This window comes from Chelonia mydas, chromosome 2, assembly GCF_015237465.2.
Source record: "Chelonia mydas isolate rCheMyd1 chromosome 2, rCheMyd1.pri.v2, whole genome shotgun sequence".
NCBI lineage: Eukaryota > Metazoa > Chordata > Testudines > Cheloniidae > Chelonia > Chelonia mydas.
This window is the reverse complement of record NC_057850.1, coordinates 154,316,344-154,333,905: the sequence shown is the minus strand read 5'-3', so window position 1 is coordinate 154,333,905 and position 17,562 is coordinate 154,316,344. Positions and strand designations below refer to the sequence as shown.

Genomic DNA, 17,562 nt, shown 5'->3' with positions numbered 1-17,562 from the left:
AGGATTACATCTTATTTTTAGAGCACAGCGGCACATTACTTAGAAATAAATCATAGGTCCTCAAAATCAGATCACAATCTAAACTGACTTAAAATTAAAAATTCTACTGTTACCTCTGAATAGCTACTTTAGTAAATTTCCAAGGGTAGACAAGCACTTAGAATGGAAGTGTCCAGACAACTTTAACCACAACCAAGGCTATATGCATAATAAGATTATGATTTTGCAAACTGCCACATTGTGTTTTAAATATTGTATACTTGTGCTCCAGAATTTCACCTACAGTTTAAAAAATAGGTCACAATCCTTTTATGTTTGGAGACATAACCTTCAAAATGTGAAATGAATGTAACTGAATGCCTGGGTCTGCAGACAGCTTAAAAAAAATAACGGCGGTATTAGCTGCTCCATTTATCTCAGTGGGGTGCTGAGTGATGTCCAATGAGGGTGATTTAAGTGAAAGCCTTGCTAACTATTTAACTGTTTCTTATTTTAACAGAAACATCAAGCTAATATACTTCATCACACAGATGTTTGATGGGTGCCAGATACTGGAACAGAGTGTGCAGCCAGTTAATTGCTGCCAAAATTTATTGGGGTGGAAGGAATGATGGATTCAAACCTCTTCCCATCAACATAAAGTCACCTCTGCCTCTACCCAAAAAGAGGAGGAAAAGACAATACGCATCTCCTTTTTAGTACTCAAAAAACAATCACTTCCTGCCTACTAAAAAGAAAAGGAGTACTTGTGGCACCTTAGAGACTAACAAATTTCCCAAACTTCAAGCTACTTGAAATACAGCAGTTTGAAGGAATGTGTTTTCAGTTCAAGAATGTGCAAAGAAAATTTGGGTACGATGTATCACACTTTGAACTAACATCCAAGTACACAAACAGAGAATACTGAAGTGAGAGTAGTGTATTGACTAGGGCACAGCTGCATTGTTCTGGGATTTCTGCCACAGAATTTTGGACTAATGTACCACATAAGACAGCAAGCCTTGACTAGAGCAGTCCCTCAGGGCCTATCTTTAAGTATGTGCACTTTTTTGACAACTGCTTCATACAGAGACCGACCTTGTTGGTTCATTCACCCAAATCTACAGACACAACAAAAATAGTTTATGGCTAACTACAGAGCTATAAAATATTTCTTCAACCGTGACTACAAGTTGAATTCCCTAAAAAGTGTAGCCTCTTCATTAAAAAAACTATTGTTAATGTAATACGTGTGTAATCCACAGCTACTTCCTCAGGTAAGAAATGAATGGCTCAAAATGCAAAGCAAAACATTTGGAAGTCAGATTTTCCTCAATTACACCTGGGATCTTCAATGAGTTTCAAATCATTTTCAGACTCAAAGTATTTAAATGCTTCTGTTTTCCATTCAGATGGTCTCCACGCTCATGGTAAAGTATTTGTTTGAATTACTCTACTGAGTCCTTCAATTAGGCAAAAACAGAAATAGTAAAGGAAACAATCCATACTGATGGACAAGACTTGCAATATCTACCAGCTACAGCATTACAAAAATGGACAGACTTTGTAGAATTCCTCAGAAAACAGGAAGTCAAACAAGCAACATTAAATTGCTAGTAGCTTTTTCACGTTATACAAAACACACACTTTACTACTTGTTTCCAAAGAAGTGTTTAAAAAAAAAACCACACAAAAGGTTTTTAGTTTTATATTTTAAAGATATATAAGTAAAATAGGATCTTCTCATAGAAACATGGTATAGGGGTATGGCTCATACAAAAAGATACCTGGATTAGCGTAATGCATGAGTAAGGCTACGACTGATTCATTAATGGAGATTGCAGAAGTCACGGAATCCGTGACTTCCAGGGACCTCTGCGATTTCAGCCCGTGGCGGCCAGGAGCTCCGGGGTACCGCTGCCAGGGGGGTACCCTGGAGCTCCCTGCCACTGCAGGGGGTACCCCAGAGCTCCCAGCCGCCATGGGGAGCGGGGGCCCCTGGAGCTCCGAGCCCCCACAGGTGGTGGGGGCCTCCGGAGCTCTGAGTGGGTGCCCGCACTGCCTACCTGCTAGAGGTGGTGTGGGGACCCCACCGCTGAGCTCCCCATTTTGTCATGAATATGTTTAGTATAAGTCACAGATAGGTCACAGGCGTCTGTGAATTTTTCTTTATTGCCTGTGACCTGTCCACGACTTATACTAAAAATATCCGTGACAAAATCTTAGACTTATGCATGAGACTGGCTTAAGTACAGCATGAACTACTTCCAAAATGAAATTAACTCACAATTTCTTTAAAAGACCAACAGTAAAGTTAATCACACTATGCCTTTTAGCAGAAACCAAAAGAAGACATAGCCAAGGAGAACACAAACATAGAGCACATAATAGGGTATGATCTGGAAAATAAGTTATACCCTTTTTTCTTAAGAACATCCAGTGATGAATGGGGATGAGAAATTACCACAAACCTCGAATGAAATTCCAAATGAACAAGGGTGCAGCAGCAGTAGTCGAGTGATTTGAGAATATGACAGCAGAAGGAAATCTAGAAGTACCAAAGAGAGGAAGCAAAGTACAAGTTTTTGAAGATTTCTGATAACCTTAAAGACCTGGGCTCCACAGAAAACTAAGGAATTCCACTAACATTTTAGACCAGAGGTGGGCAAACTACGGCCTACGGACAAATCCGACCCGTGGGACCATCCTGGCCAGCCCTTGAGCTCCTAGCCGGGGAGGCTAACCCCTGGCCCCTCCCCCGGGAGCAGGGGGGGTTGGATGGGAGTGCAGTCCTGGGGGGGCGGTTAGGGGCAAGGGTCCCAGGAGGGGGCGATCAGGGGACAAGGAGCAGGGGGAGTTGGATGGGTTGGACTAACACACTCTAGCGTGTAGAAAAGGTTTGCTATACTTTGACATGTGCTAGCCTATCTTCAACTTGATTGAAGTACAACAAAAACTAGATTTTTAGAATGCATTATTTAGAACTTTAGCTAACACCCCACTCCGAGCTAACACATTAAAAAAAGTTATCCTATTCAAAATAAACCATCAGAGCTAGCATGTTCTGTAACATTGATACAGCCACACAAATCAGAGGGCCTACAAACACTTACATATACTTAACTTTAAGTACATGTGAAAGACTTTGCCGAGAAGTACAACTTTTGCATCCAATTATAATGTTATAATTAATGCAGTATAATCTTCTCGTAGTGTGTACATAGATATATCTGTATTAAACCAGTAGAGCAGTATAGCTATTCTCTTGTGGGAACAGAAATAAGTTATACCAGTATAAATAAGCCCACTCTAGCATGTTTACCTGTGTAACTATTAAGGTAAAAAATAATCATACTCCTTACATGAAATAGTTATATCAGTACAAATCTGTGTGTAGACCCGGCCTAGGTGTTTGCAGAATGAGGGCCACAGATTTTAGTTCATCAATCTTGAGGAACAACACACTGTCATCAGCAATTGTAGCTAAAACAACGTAAGGATCATTAAAGTACACAGAAACAGTAAAAGAGGTCAGAGCTCAACTTCCTGCAATTATTGACCAACTTCAACATCATGACTAAGAGAAAGCACTGCCAGGCAAGAGTCACTAAATAACTAGGATTATCTAGAAGCATTAGAAACAACAAAAAAGCAGCAGGTACCATGCTTTTTGGATTGCATTTATATAGACTAAACTCTTAAGGAGGTTACATAATTTTTTAAGAGAACTTATGTTATAAAGATATCATCACAGGAAGGCCAATAGCACATAGCTTATTAGGATTAGTAGCTGTGGCTGGGAAGTTTAGTACCTCTTTTCCTCTTGACTTCCATAAGTGTGTGTGTGATTAAAGCTTGGGAGATTCCTAGGTTAGCAGGATGTGCCTTGGCTGTTTTAGTACATTAAGGAGATACACATAATCCATCATGTAACATAATAATGAAATAATACTTTAGTCTGTTTCATTTGTTCATATAATTGCTCTCCTCCCTAAGACTTATTTAAGTCTTTATTAAGTAAAACTTTTCCTGATTAATACTGTAAGCCCCAGAGCTAGGTGGCTTGAAAGGAAAAGCAGCTCTCCTCTCTCAGTAGGAGAAAATAAAGAAACTAGTGGAAGTGTTAAAGTTAGAATTGGTCGGGAAAAAAATTGATGGAACCATTTCCCATAAGAGAATGCTATTCCAGAGTCAAAATGTTTCATAAAATTGTGACAAACTTGATATTAAAAATATTGGAATAAAGCACACTGATTTTTTGTTGTGAAATGACTCATTTTTTAAAAAAATGAGTTTCATATCATAATGCAAAAGCAAAGCTGATATAAAAGATTTTGATTTTGTTGAAACATTCTGTTTCAATTAACTAAGATTTTGGGGGTTAATTTTCTTTTGTGGAGAATTTAAAAGTTTTCCATGTTGTTTCTAATCGGAATGAAAACAGATGAAGACATTTTTAAATCCTTTGTGATGTCCCCTGCACAACAGCTCTAGTTAAAATTGCTAGTTATACCCTTCTAATTTGGTTTCAGAACAGTGTGCACACACAGGGGTGAATTAAACACTAATCAGTAGTCGATAACCTGGATGGTCTTCCATTCACATAGAATAATCCTAGGACAATATGCTGTCTGAATCCAAGGGGAAACCAACTTTACCAGTCTGATTGCAGGGGTCCATAACAAAGCAATGGATCACCTGACAAGGGAGATGAAACCATTGGGAACGGTCATCTGACACAGAGGGACCGGAACTTCATACAAGGAAAGCTCTTATAAGCCATTATAGAGACCAGACCAGATATTAAGGCTGTGCAGAAGAAGGATAAAAGGAGGGTCCCTGGGACCCTATAAGGATACTGACCAAAATCCAAAGAGTTGTGAGGAAACTGAGGCAGAATTTACATGCAGGTATTGTAATTTTGCATATTACTTGCTTTCACTGTCACATAGACTGAAAGGGAAAACAGTAACTCAGAGGATCCATAACTTCAGTGGAACTATGGAAGGAAATCAAAGGAAACCAGTCCACACAGAGCTACTGGGGAGACTTGGGGGAGCTGGTAACTATGGCCCCAGTCCTGCAAGATGATCTATACAAGTTGATTTCCGCGCCCATGCAGTGCCCCATTGACTTCAAGGGGCTGTGTGCAAATGGACCCTCACACCTGTGGAAAGCTCTACAAAGGCCACTGGGCTCTGCTTGGGGACAGAGGTCCACTCACACACATCCGTTTGCAGGATTGGGGCTCTCATTTCTACAATTCATTACTTTCTATTACTCATTCATCTGAGATGCCACATCATAAAATTACTGTGTTTCTTGTGCAAGACATCTCCTTCCTTTATAATCTAGTTACTAGGAAATTTAGCTATTTAACTTGTTCGGATCATCTCAAAGGACGGAAAGGAGAGATATATTAAAAAAACAAATATCAAGTGTACACTAAGCGATGAAATCTGTGAAAATAAGAATAGAGTCACAAAAGCATCAGCCATTACAAGACAAAAAGAAATAACTGAACATTTCCCACCACTTAGCAAAAGTGTAACACCAATGTCTTTAGCAATATTAACATTTAGGGAACATGCACATTACAGCCTGTTACAAATTTCTAAAAGTAAGGTGGTATAGCACAACAGATGTTTCAACTTAGCCTTGTGTAGCTGACAAGTATGTTAAGACATGAAATCATAGCATAAAGTTAAGTTATAATTCAAGGCAAAAGCTATTTATGTCATCTAAGTATTATAAGCCTTGGAAATAGAGGTATACTTTAAATTGGTAGATGGAACATTTTCAAAAATAAGGAGGCATCAATATCCCCTTTATAGGAAAAGTCTTCAAGACTTGGAAAAGAGTCTGCCAAAAACAAAGTACTGTGAAAGTAAGAGTTAAAAGAGAAGGACTGTATACCATACAAGTCACTCATTAAAGAGTATTTCTGAATGACTTGTTTTCCATCAAATGTTTTGAATGCAAGGAAGAAATAAATAAATGCCATAATGTTTCTAAAACATGCTAGCCCATTTTCTTTTGATTTCCTATATTTAGATACTTACAATGCTAAGGAAAAAAAACAGATTTACTCTTTGTAAGGTTCAGTACATACTGATATGAAGCTAACAGTATCTAAGCTCTTCATTAAACTCCATTATAATTATTAAAACCATAACACCTCACCATCCTTAAACCAAGGTGATTATATTCTGAGAGGTAAACTGTTCGCTGTTTCTTAGTGGTCTTCACATACATATATTTAATTTACAAATAAAAAGGAAGGGGTTTTCCCCTAACTACTAACTGAGAATGCAACATAGGATTTTAAAATTAAGCTGCACTGTTTTCTTCTCACACATCACCACAAGTGACACCTGGTAAATCCTACAGACTTTTGTGAATTTGCACAGATGGATCTAGTTAGAACTTAGTAAACAATACTGTTTGATGAAGAAGGAACCGAATCCAAATCACTCTACAAAAGCACTCTGCTGCATTAACAGGAGCAAAGAGCAGAAAAACCTTATTTTTTTGTCAATGAATACACACAGGAAACTGATCCACTGGTTATAAATGTGTCATTTTTACAGTGTCTTTTTTTCAGACTAGGACTTTAAGGCCAAACCTTGCCGTTCTATTTATAGCATTCCCACTTATATTGTGAATGTGGCTCTACTACTGTGTCAGGCAAGAAAAGGGAACAAGATAATCTGAGCTAGATACTATTATTATTATTATTACTATGTTCCATACAACTCAAATATTCAATACCATCATTTAAATCCTCTTTCATTAATATAATTTATTGTAGAATAATTTTCCAATTTGCAATTTCAGCATAGGATAGTTGTGAAAAACATCAAGACCAGAGTTACTTGAATCTTTGTTAGTGACAACCCAGACTGCTAAAGTAAAAAGCCATGGGGGATAACAGAAATATAATCAGAATTGCAGAACGGAGTGTAACATTGGACTCTCTCCTCAGACCCTACACTACCAGCACTCCTAGCTATCTTCGAGACACCACCGACTTCCTGAGGAAACTACAATGCATTGGTGATCTTCCTGAAAACACCATCCTGGCCACCATGGATGTAGAAGCTCTTTACACCAATATTCCACGAGGATGGACTACAAGCTGTCAAGAACAGTATCCCTGATGAGCCCACAGCACACCTGGCGGCTGAGCTTTGTGACTTTGTCCTTACCTACAATTTCAGATTTGGGGACAACTTATATCTTCAAGTCAGCAGCAATGCTATGGGTACCCGCATGGCCCCACAGTATGCCAACATTTTTATGGCTGACTTAGAACAACTCTTCCTCAGCTCTTGTCCCCTAGCGCCTCTCCTCTACTTGCGCTACATTCATGACATCTTTCTCATATGGACTCACGAGAAGGAGGCCCTTGAAGAATTCCACCTGGATTTCAACAATTTCCACCCCACCATAAACCTCAGCCTGGACCAGTCCACACAAGAGATCCACTTCCTGGACACTACAGTGCAAATAAGCAATGGTCACATAACCACCACCCTATACCAGAAACCTACTGACCACTATATTTACCTACTTGCCTCCAGCTTCCATCCAGGACACATCACATGATCCATTTTCTATATCCAAGCCCTAAGGTACAACCAAATTTGCTCCAATCCCTCAGACAGAGACAAACACCTACAAGATCTTTATCAAGCATTCTTAAAACTACAATACCCACCTGGGGAAGTGAGGAAGCAGATTGACAGAGGGAGACGGGTACGCAGAAGTCACCTACTACAGGACAGGCCCAACATGGAAAATAAGAGAACACCACTGGCCATCACGTACAGCCCCCAGCTAAACCTCGCCAGCACATTATCAGCAATCTACAACCTATCCTGGAAAATAATCCCTCACTCTCACAGACCTTGGGAGGCAGGCCAGTCCTCCTTTACAGACAGCCCCCCAATCTGAAGAAAATACTCACCAGCAACTACCCACCACAGAAACACTAGCCCAGGAACCTATCCTTGTAGCAAACCTCATTGCCTACTCTGTCCCCATATCTACTCTAGCGACACCATCGGAGGACCCAACCACATCAGCCACACCATCAGGGGCTCATTCACCTGCATGTCTACTAATGTTATATATGCCACCATGTGCCAGCAATGCCCTTCTGCCATGTACATTGGCCAAACCAGACAGTCCCTACATAAAAGAATAAATGGACACAAATCAGACATCAGGAATGGTAATATACAAAAAGCCAGTAGGAGAACACTTCAATCTTCCTGGACATTCTATAACAGATTTAAAAGTAGCTATACTTGAACAAAAAAACTTCAGAAACAGACTTCAAAGAGAAACAGCAGAACTAACATTCATTTGCAAATTTAACACCATTAATTTGGGCTTGAATAGGGACTGGGAGTGGCTGGCTCGCAACAAAAGCAGCTTTGCCTCTCCTGGAATTGACACCTCCTCACCAATTATTGGGAGTGGACTACATCCACTCTGATCGAATTAGCCCTGTCAACATTGGTTCTCCACTTGTGAAGTAACTCCCTTCTTGTCATGTGTCAGTATATAATGCCTGCATCTGTAATTTCCACTCCATGCATCTGAAGAAGTGGGTTTTTTACCCACGAAAGCTTATGCCCAAACAAATCTGTTAGTCTTTAAGGTGCCACCGGACTCCTTGCTGTTTTTATAACACAGACTATTTCAGTGAATGCGTTGTAAAGACAAAACAACTTGTTTCAAGTACTATGGGCTAGATCAGGGGCAGGCAAACTTTTTGGCCTGAGGGCCACATTGGTTTTCCAAAATTGTAACAGCCAGGTGTGGCCTGGCCCCCGCCCCCATCCGACCCCCCCTGCTTCTCACCCTGACGCCCCCCCCCCCCAGGACTCCTGCCCCATCCAGCCCGCCCTGTTCCCTGACTGCCCCCAGAACCTCCCACCCAACTGCCCCCCACAGCCCCATCCAACCCCCCCCTCCTTCCTGACTGCTCCCCTGGGATCCCTGCCCCCATTCAACCCCCCTGTTCCCCGCCCTCTGACCGCCCTGACCCCTATCCACACCCCTACCCCCTGACCACCACCCCAAACTCCCCTGCCCTCTATCCAACCCCCCCTGCTCCCTGCCCCCTTACCGCGCTGCCTGGAGCACCAGTGGCTGGCGCCACTACAGCCACGCCACCCAGAGCACCAGGAGAGCCGACCGTGCCACCCAGCTGGAGCCAGCCACGCCACTGCGCAGCACAGAGCACCGGGTCAGGCTGCGGCTCTGCAGCTGTGTTGCCCGGCAAGAGCTCGCAGCCCTGCCGCCCAGAGCATTGCACCAGTGGTGCAGTGAGCTGAGGCTGCAGGGGAGGGGGAACAGCAGGGGTGGGGCCAGAAGCTAGCCTCCCGGGCCAGGAGCTCATGGGCCAGGCAGGAGGATCCCACGGGCCCTCTGAGCTAGATCCACAAAAAGACTTAGGAATAGCAATGCTCAACATTACAACATCTAACTTTTAGGGGCTCTGCTGCCAAGTGAAATCTTTAGTCTTGAGTTAATCACCCAGCCTCCCTGTACCATCCACTGGGAGAGTTAAGCACTTGAGGATGGGATTCACAGAGGATAACATACTGAACGGGGTGCTGCCCTAGACATCAGGAAATGCTGAGGAGTGGAATCTAAGCCCCACTCCTCAAAGGCAGTTAGGCACCTAAGTCTGGCCCAGAGTTAGTCAGCCTATGGCCCGCAGGCCGGATCCGGCCCATGAGCTGTTTTAAGCCAGCCTGCAAACCGCGCCAAGCGACTCGGCCCCGCTCCGGCGCTCCAGCCGGGGTGCTGTGTCAGGGGCTGCACCAGACAGTTTTGACCTTCTCTGCAGGCGCTGGGTCAGGGGCCAAACCACGTGGCTCGGCCCTGCTCTGGCTGGGGAACTGGGTCGAGGGCCACACCACACGGCTCAACCCCAGCCGGGGCGCAGGGTCAGGGGCTGCAAAATGCAGCTCCCAGAAGCAGCGGCATGGCCCCACTCCAGCTCCTATGCGCTCCAATGGGAGCTGCAAGGGCGGTGCCTGCAGAACCGCCTGGCCGCACCTCCGTTTAGGAACCGGAGAAGGTACATGCCACTGCTTCCAGGAGCCACTTGAGGTAAGTGCCGCTTGGAGCCTGCACCCCTCAGCCTCTCCCCACGTCCCAACCCCCTGTCCCAGCCCTGATCCCCCTCCCGCTCTCCAAACCCCTCAATCCCAGCCCGGAGCACCCTCCTGCACCCCAAACCTCTCATCCCCAGCCCAGAGCCTGCACCCCCAGCCAGAACCTGCACCCCTTCCCACACTCCTGCCCCAGCCCTGATCCCCAGAGCACCCTCCTTACACCCCAAGTTCCTCATCCCCAGCCCCACCCCAGAGTTTGCACCCCAACCCCAATTTTGTGAGCATTCATGGCCCACCATATAATTTCTATTGCCTGACGTGGCCCTCGGGCCAAAAAGTTTGACCATCCCTGGTCTGGAGTGATTATCTCCACTCCAGATTCATAGCCATGAATCCATTCCTGGAATTAGACACCTTAACCACATCTCATAAGCACACACACACACACGCCACAGAGAGAGAGCACAAGCAAAACCTCTACTCCATTATAGTCAATAACCTGGTGGTCAAAGCATTTACATGGGATGAGGTAAACATGGGCCCAAGTCCCTTTTCCTAAACAGGGAGAATGGGAATTTACAAATAGGTATCCCACATTGTAGATGAGTACCCTAACCACTGAGCTATTGGCTATGTATGTACATACGCACGCACACACCCACTTCAAAAAATTCCCAATCTGCTCACACCTGGCTGTCCTGGACTGGGCCTGATCCAGTCAACATGCCCTGAAAATGCCTCCCAGATCAGATCCCACAGGCAAAACAGACTGAGGAACACCTAATTTGAGAATCCCAGTGGGGCTGTGAGCTGCGCAGCAACACCAGGATTTATGTGGCTTTGTGCATTCGCACCAGCAGAAATTTAGCCACCACAAGGAACCTCCAACGTTAAGCAGCAACTGCATGGCAGTTTTAAGGATCTCAGAAAATGCCTAAATGTTGGACTTAGGCATGCCTAAAGTCCCTTTGTGGGTTCGAGCCCTGTGTGTCTTATACAATAAAAACTATGACTTGTAAGATAGCTTGTTTTTAACGGTGCAATGGGACACTAGATGGGGAGGGCTCTGGTTTACTACAGAGAATTCTTTCCCAGGTGTCGGCTGGTGAATCTTGCCCACATACTCAGGGTCTAACTGATCACCATATTTGGGGCTGAGAAAGAATTTTCCCCCAGGTTAGATTGGCAGAAATCCTAGGGTTTTTTCACCTTCCTCTGCAGCATCGGGCACAGGTCACTTGCAGGTTTAAACTAGCGTAAATGGTGGATTCTCTGAAACTTAAAGTCTTTAAACCATGATTTGAGGCACTCACTAACTCAGCCAGAGCTTAGGGGTCTATTACAGGAGTGGTTGGGCGAGGTTCTGTAGCCTGCAATGTGCAAGAGGTCACACTACATGATCGTGATGGTCCCTTCTGACCTTAAAGTCTATGAATCATTGATTATACAAATTAAATCAAACACTCTGCTTCCCAGTAATACAAAAACAAAACAAATTATATATTTCTTCAAGCTTCATGAGCTAGCAAATAATTTTTAAAATCCTTTTCTCTCAATCTTCTACTGTAGCACTCTTTCCAATAGAAGAATTGTGCACAGTTGTCTCTGATATAAAACTGTTCTCATAAATTCAGTGGATGTAAGGGAACACTTCCGCACAGGACTGAGGGAAAAAAGGGCTACAAGCGCTACACAAAACTCTTAATATAGACACGTATGTATTACTATCTTTAAAAAGATGGATTGAAACAAATAAGTAGTCTTAAGTGTCTATTTAGGGTCAGAGTCCCCTTTTTTATTTGTAATCTGATAGTCAAATCCGTAGCTACTACATGTTAAAGACCATCAGCAAACAAATGGAATAAGGAAATATAAACACTGATATCCATATTGTTGTTTAGTGTACTTAACACAATTCTTTGGCTTTAATTACTTTTGTATACATGAAAATTCTTGAACTGGTGAAAGATTATTGTTACTGAGCTTCATAGAAAAACTGCACAGGAACATATTGAAAAACTGTTTATGTATCACTGAAGTAACCCAAATTTAAAAAACAGGAATCTTAAATTTAAGTTTTGCTCTCAACATACTAGAGTAGGTGAGGGAAAACACAGATTTGATGTGTAAAAGTAATCAGTTTCCACCAAGTATCCACATTATCATCATTGTTCTGATTTCATTAATTAAATTTTCCATGTAAGAAGTGTTATTGGCCTGTCTCTATGTTATAGGGACTGATCACTTAAAAATTCACTGTGGAGACAGTTTACTAGTTGTCCAGATAAGTGATTGTTAAATTACAAAGTTTAGTTTGGTCACTTCAATCTAATTGCTACAGCAGTCTTTTCACATTGATAATGTTTTCTGAAACAAGAAAGATATTCTACAGGAATTCAGTTAATATTAGAAAAACATTCTGTGTTCTCTTCAATTAAAAGTGTGAATTAACTGCCCCAATTATAAACCATGTAAAAACAGATGATAAAATTATAGGCCCCTTATAAATGCTTATAATTACAAAACTTCTAGCAAGTAATTAGGTGTTAAAGAATCTGCATAAGTAAGGATCAAATATGTCACTAATATTAAGTGTTTCATGAAACAAAAAAATAATTTCCTCAACAATCTTATCAACACAAGACAGTTCTTCAAATAAATTAATTTGTAAAATACTTTGAAGAGGTACAGTGCTATATATGTGATAAGTATTCCTACTATTTGGCATATGTTCCTTTTCAAATATATTTAAAATAAGAAATGTGGTTCTAAATGGATGTGTTAAACATGATTTGTCTTCTCCCAGTCAAGATTTTTTCCCAAAATAAGACAGTGCCTGAAGAAGTCAAGTGTCACCAAGACTGTATTATTTGTATTTCATAAGCAGTTATTCAGAATTCACTAGTTACAATGGGATCTCATCTTTCTTTTCTGACTCCTGTTTGTTAGCGGTTTCCTTTGGAAGTGGAACCACCCAACTATTAAGACAATTTGTTGTTGTTTACAAAAGTTTAATACTTTTTTTAAAACAACCAAATAATGATCCTCCTAAATGTGAATGAGTATAAAAAATCTGAACACAGTTATTGAAAAAATAAATGTTAAAAAAGTGATACAAAAGTTCTGCTATATCAGCACTTACATTTAAGACTTTCAGTTACAAGTGTAAAAAGAAAAGGAGTACTTGTGGCACCTTAGAGACTAACAAATTTATCTGAGCATAAGCTTTCGTGAGCTACAGCATCTGATGAAGTGAGCTGTAGCTCACGAAAGCTTATGCTCAAATAAACTTGTTAGTCTCTAAGGTGCCACAAGTACTCCTTTTCTTTTTGTGAATACAGACTAACATGGCTGCTATTCTGAAACCAGTTATAAGTGTATTACTACAAGTAAGTAATGTTTCAAATGTCAAATTAGCAGTATCTGTATTTAAGGCTATCAATGTGTCAACTAGTTTTTAATTCTATTATGTATTACAGTAGTGCCTGCAATGTACTAGGTGCAGTACAGACATACAGGGAAAAACAACCCATGCTCCAAAAAGTTTATATTCTAAAAAGAAACAAATGAAGCTAAGAATGGAGGCAAAAAAAGACAACATACAAGTAGTGTGTGTATTTCATAAAGCATACCCTTTACTTTCAACTGCCCTGCATCCTCCACATTAGATGGCTAAACTGTTGGAGACATCACAGCAAAGGTGAGGTCATAAGGAGGTCCAACTGAGTGGAAATTTCACACTTTAAAATCTAATGTATTTTACTTTCTTTGCTGCTTAGTTATGGCACCAAAAACTTGTATACATGATACAAGTCAGCATGCAACATGCAGAAAAGAACTACTGAGGAAAACTGGCACCCTCTGAGGTGGTTTCTATTATCTATGAAACAGCAAATTAGGAAATATTTAGTAATATGGCAACTAAAATGAGATTGCAATTTTTTGAAAAGTTCAAGTCCATTTACCTTTACTACTCCAGAAATAAAGATGACCAACAGAAAAACACAGTTAAAACAACTCTGTTTTAAAAACAATACTATACACAAACTATTATTCAATGTATTTTGTGATTGACTTGGAGAGAAGAGGCCAAGGTGAAGACGATGAAACGAATCAGAGTAGCCCTATAACAAAAAAACCCCTTCTGCAAGTTACACCGCAATGAACATCTGTCAACTTTTCTTAGCTATGTGAACTTCTTGGGATATTTACAAAGTTTGCAAGAGTTTCCAAGTCATTTATAGCCAGTTTAAATGCAGCTGGAAACTAAACTCAGAGAAGTGACTTCATAACTGAAAGATCATCCTAGCAGCGCTTGGCCAGCCTCCCCAGAGCTGCCATTCAGAGCACCTCACCTACTCGGCGAAACACGGTGTATCCCAGTGGGGCACAGACTGGAGCTCGTAACAGCTGCTCGGAGCCTGGAAGACACCATCCTCGAAGGACACTAGCTATGAACCAGCGGTGCCCGGCGTCGGGCTGGAAGATGCTGATCAGCTTCCCCTGCCCGGCTCAGAGCCCCCCAACCTCGGACCCCCCCTCACCCCCCCCAACCTCGGGACCCCGCCCCTCGCACGGGGCCACCCCTCCCGGACAGCGGCCAAGCAGACCGACCCGCGGCCGGGCAGCCTCCCACGAGGCCCCCTACCGCCCACACCCCGCAAACTTTCGCCCCGGCCCCAGCGCAGCGGGCGGCTCCCCGGGCAGCGTGCCCCCGCCCCCGCTCGGTACCTGCCGCACCATGGGGCAGCGCCGCCCCGCTGCTCCCGGCCCGGGCGCCTCTCTCCCGCGGGCGGCGCCGAGCAGGTGCCGGGCTCCCCGCACGCGACCAGGAAGCTGCGCCGGACTCCGCACCACGGACCCGCTCCCAGCGCTGCCGCCGCCGCCGCCGCCTCCCCGCTGGGCTCGCCGGGCTGCGCCCGCAACTGCCCCCTAGCGGCGCCCGCGAGCCCCGGCCCGCCGCTCGGCAACCCTCGGCCGCTGCCGGAGGGGGGAGGGGCGCGGGCCGAGTGACCTCACGGGGTGGGGGTGGTGCTCCACCCACACACACACCCCCCAGACGCGCCTGCGCAGTGGAGACGCCCCGCGCCCGCAGCCTGGGGAGGAGCAGGTGGCCGAGATCCGCTCCGAGCCCCGCCTGAGGGCGGGGTGCCAGGTGCCGGCTAACGCCGCGGGGGAGGCGGCCCCTGCCGCTGCCCGCTGGGGTGTGAATCGTCCTTTTGCCCCGGCACCACCAGGTCCCCAGGGTGCGTTGAGCTCTCCGCTTGCAGACCCGTGTGCCTGGGAGCGGCCTCGGGAGGGGCGCCTAGCGCAGGGTTAACCCCGCAGCTGGTGCTGGCAAAGGACCGCAGCGTAGCGTCCCACCGCGGCTCACGGCGGCCGAGTCACGCAAACGCCCTGGCCCTGGCCCCTCCCCGGCGCTGCTCGCCCTCCCCGCCACACTCTCACCGGGCAGGGGGTTGGGCTGCCCGAGGGGCACCAGCTCTAGGAGGGGGCTCAGGGTTGGCAACTTTCCACTCGCTCAAAACCAAACACCTTTGCCCTGCGCCGCCTCTGAGAGGCCGCCTCTGAGAGGCCCCCCCGGGCTCACTCCCTTCCGCCCCCGTCGCTGGCTCTCCCCAGCCGCACTCGCTCGTGTTCACCGGGCTGGCGTGCGGGGGCGGGGGGTGAGGGCTCCGGCTCCGGCTGAGGGCGCGGGCTCTGGGCTGGGGCCGGGGGTGAGGGATGCTGGAGGGTGGAGCCGAGGGGTTCGGCGTATGCGAGGGGGCTCCGGGCTGAGGCAGGGGGTCGGGGCGCGGGAGGAGTTACGGGCTCAGGGCTGGGGGTGCGGGTTCCGGTTTGGGGTCAGAAACGAGTGGTTCTGGGCACAGGAGAGGGCTCTGGGCTGGGGCAGGCAGTTGGGGTGCAGGGTGAGGGGCTCTGGGGTGGGGCTGGGGATTTGGGGTGCAGGAGGCTGCTCCGGTCTGGGAGTGAGGGGTTTGGAGGGTGGGAGGGGGATCAGGGTTGGGGCACGAGAGCTCCGGGGTGGGGAACCTTTTTTCTGTCACAGGCCATTGACCCACATACAAAAATTAATCGCGGGCCATTCACTCACCCGCCCAAGGGGGCGCGGAGGCTCAGAGCTTCCCCCTGCAGCGGGGTGAGCTGGTGCTTGGGGCGGGGCGGGAAGTGGAGGCTCAGGGCTTCCCCCCACTCGTGGCTCCAGCTCCACAGGGGAGTGTGCAGACGCTCAGGGCTTCCCCCTGCAGCGGGAGGAGCTGGCGCAGCGGATCCAGCCCCATAGGGGGACCCTGCGGGCTGGATGAAATTAACCACGGGGCCAGATGTGGCCCCGGGCGCTCTAGATTCACCACCCCTGCCCTACGCATAGGAGCCGGAGGGGGGTACATGCCAACTGCATCCCACGAGCCACAAGGAGCATGGCGCTGCCAACTGGACAGTCAACGGCCCAATCAGCAGTGCTCACCGGAGCCACCAGGATCTCTTTTTGACCAGGTGGTCAAAAACCAGACACCTGGTCACCCTAGGCTGGGATAGGGGTTTGGGGTGCGAGAGGAGGGTGTGGGCTCTGGAATGGGGCTCAGAGCTGGGGCAGCGGATTGGGGTACTGGACGGGGTGAGGGGTTCGGGCTCTGGGATGGAGTTTGCATGCTGGAGGGGGTTCAGGGCTGGGGCAAGGTGTTGGGGTGCGGAAGGGGGTGAGGGCTCCGGCCAGGCGGCACTTACCTCAGGCAGCTCCCGGTCGGTGGCGCAGCGGTGCTAAGGCTCTGGCATCGCACCGCTCCCGGAAGCAGTCGGCACATCCCTGTGGCCCCTGGAGGGGTCCCGGAGGCTCTGTGCTCTGCCCCTGCGTGAAAGCGCCGCCCCTACCTGCAGGCGCCACCCCCACAGCTCCCGTGGGCTTCAGTTTATTAAATTAACCACGGGGCCAGATCTGGCCCATGAGCTCTAGGTTCCCCACCCCTGCCCTATGCGTAGAGCCCCCTGGCCCCTCCTCCAGGGGCAGCAGGGACCTACTGGCCACGTCTGGGAGCGGCACAGGGCCAGGGCAGGTAGGGAGCCTGACTTAGCCCTGCTGTGGTGCCAGACTTTTAGCAGCCTAAAATCTCCTGGTTTGGTTTAAGTAGCCTCCGGGAGATAGAGCCCGATTCTGGGAGACTCCCAGTGAAACTGGGAGGGTTGGCAACCCTACCTCAGCTTGACATGAACTAAGCAGTCCTATAGACTCTCTAAGGGCCCAATTCCACAAAGTATTTAACTGCATGCTTAAATCTGGGACATTCTTTGGCTGATCAGTCTCTCCGCCCCTTGTATGAAATCTATGTCTTGCTTATGGATGTATCATGTATTAACATCTTGGTGCTCAAAGTTTAGGATCTATCCAATCTCTGTACTACCTGACTTGCTATACAGGTCAATAACCTGAGCCGTCTTACAGACTCAGACT

General features: G+C 46.2%; 1 protein-coding gene across 3 annotated transcripts in view; it reads right to left on the bottom strand.

Annotated features, from left to right (window-relative positions):
• Nucleotides 1–15,019, bottom strand: part of PTPN3 (protein tyrosine phosphatase non-receptor type 3) — a 274,154-nt gene extending 259,135 nt beyond the window's left edge. For 2 of the 3 annotated variants that reach the window (XM_043540415.1, XM_043540417.1), the window contains exon 1: nucleotides 14,847–15,019. The gene's annotated coding sequence lies outside the window, so the exon portion shown is untranslated. The remainder of the gene's footprint in view (nucleotides 1–14,846) is intronic. The other variant, XM_043540416.1, reaches the window with a different exon arrangement.
• Between the last annotated feature and the right edge of the window lie 2,543 nt (nucleotides 15,020–17,562).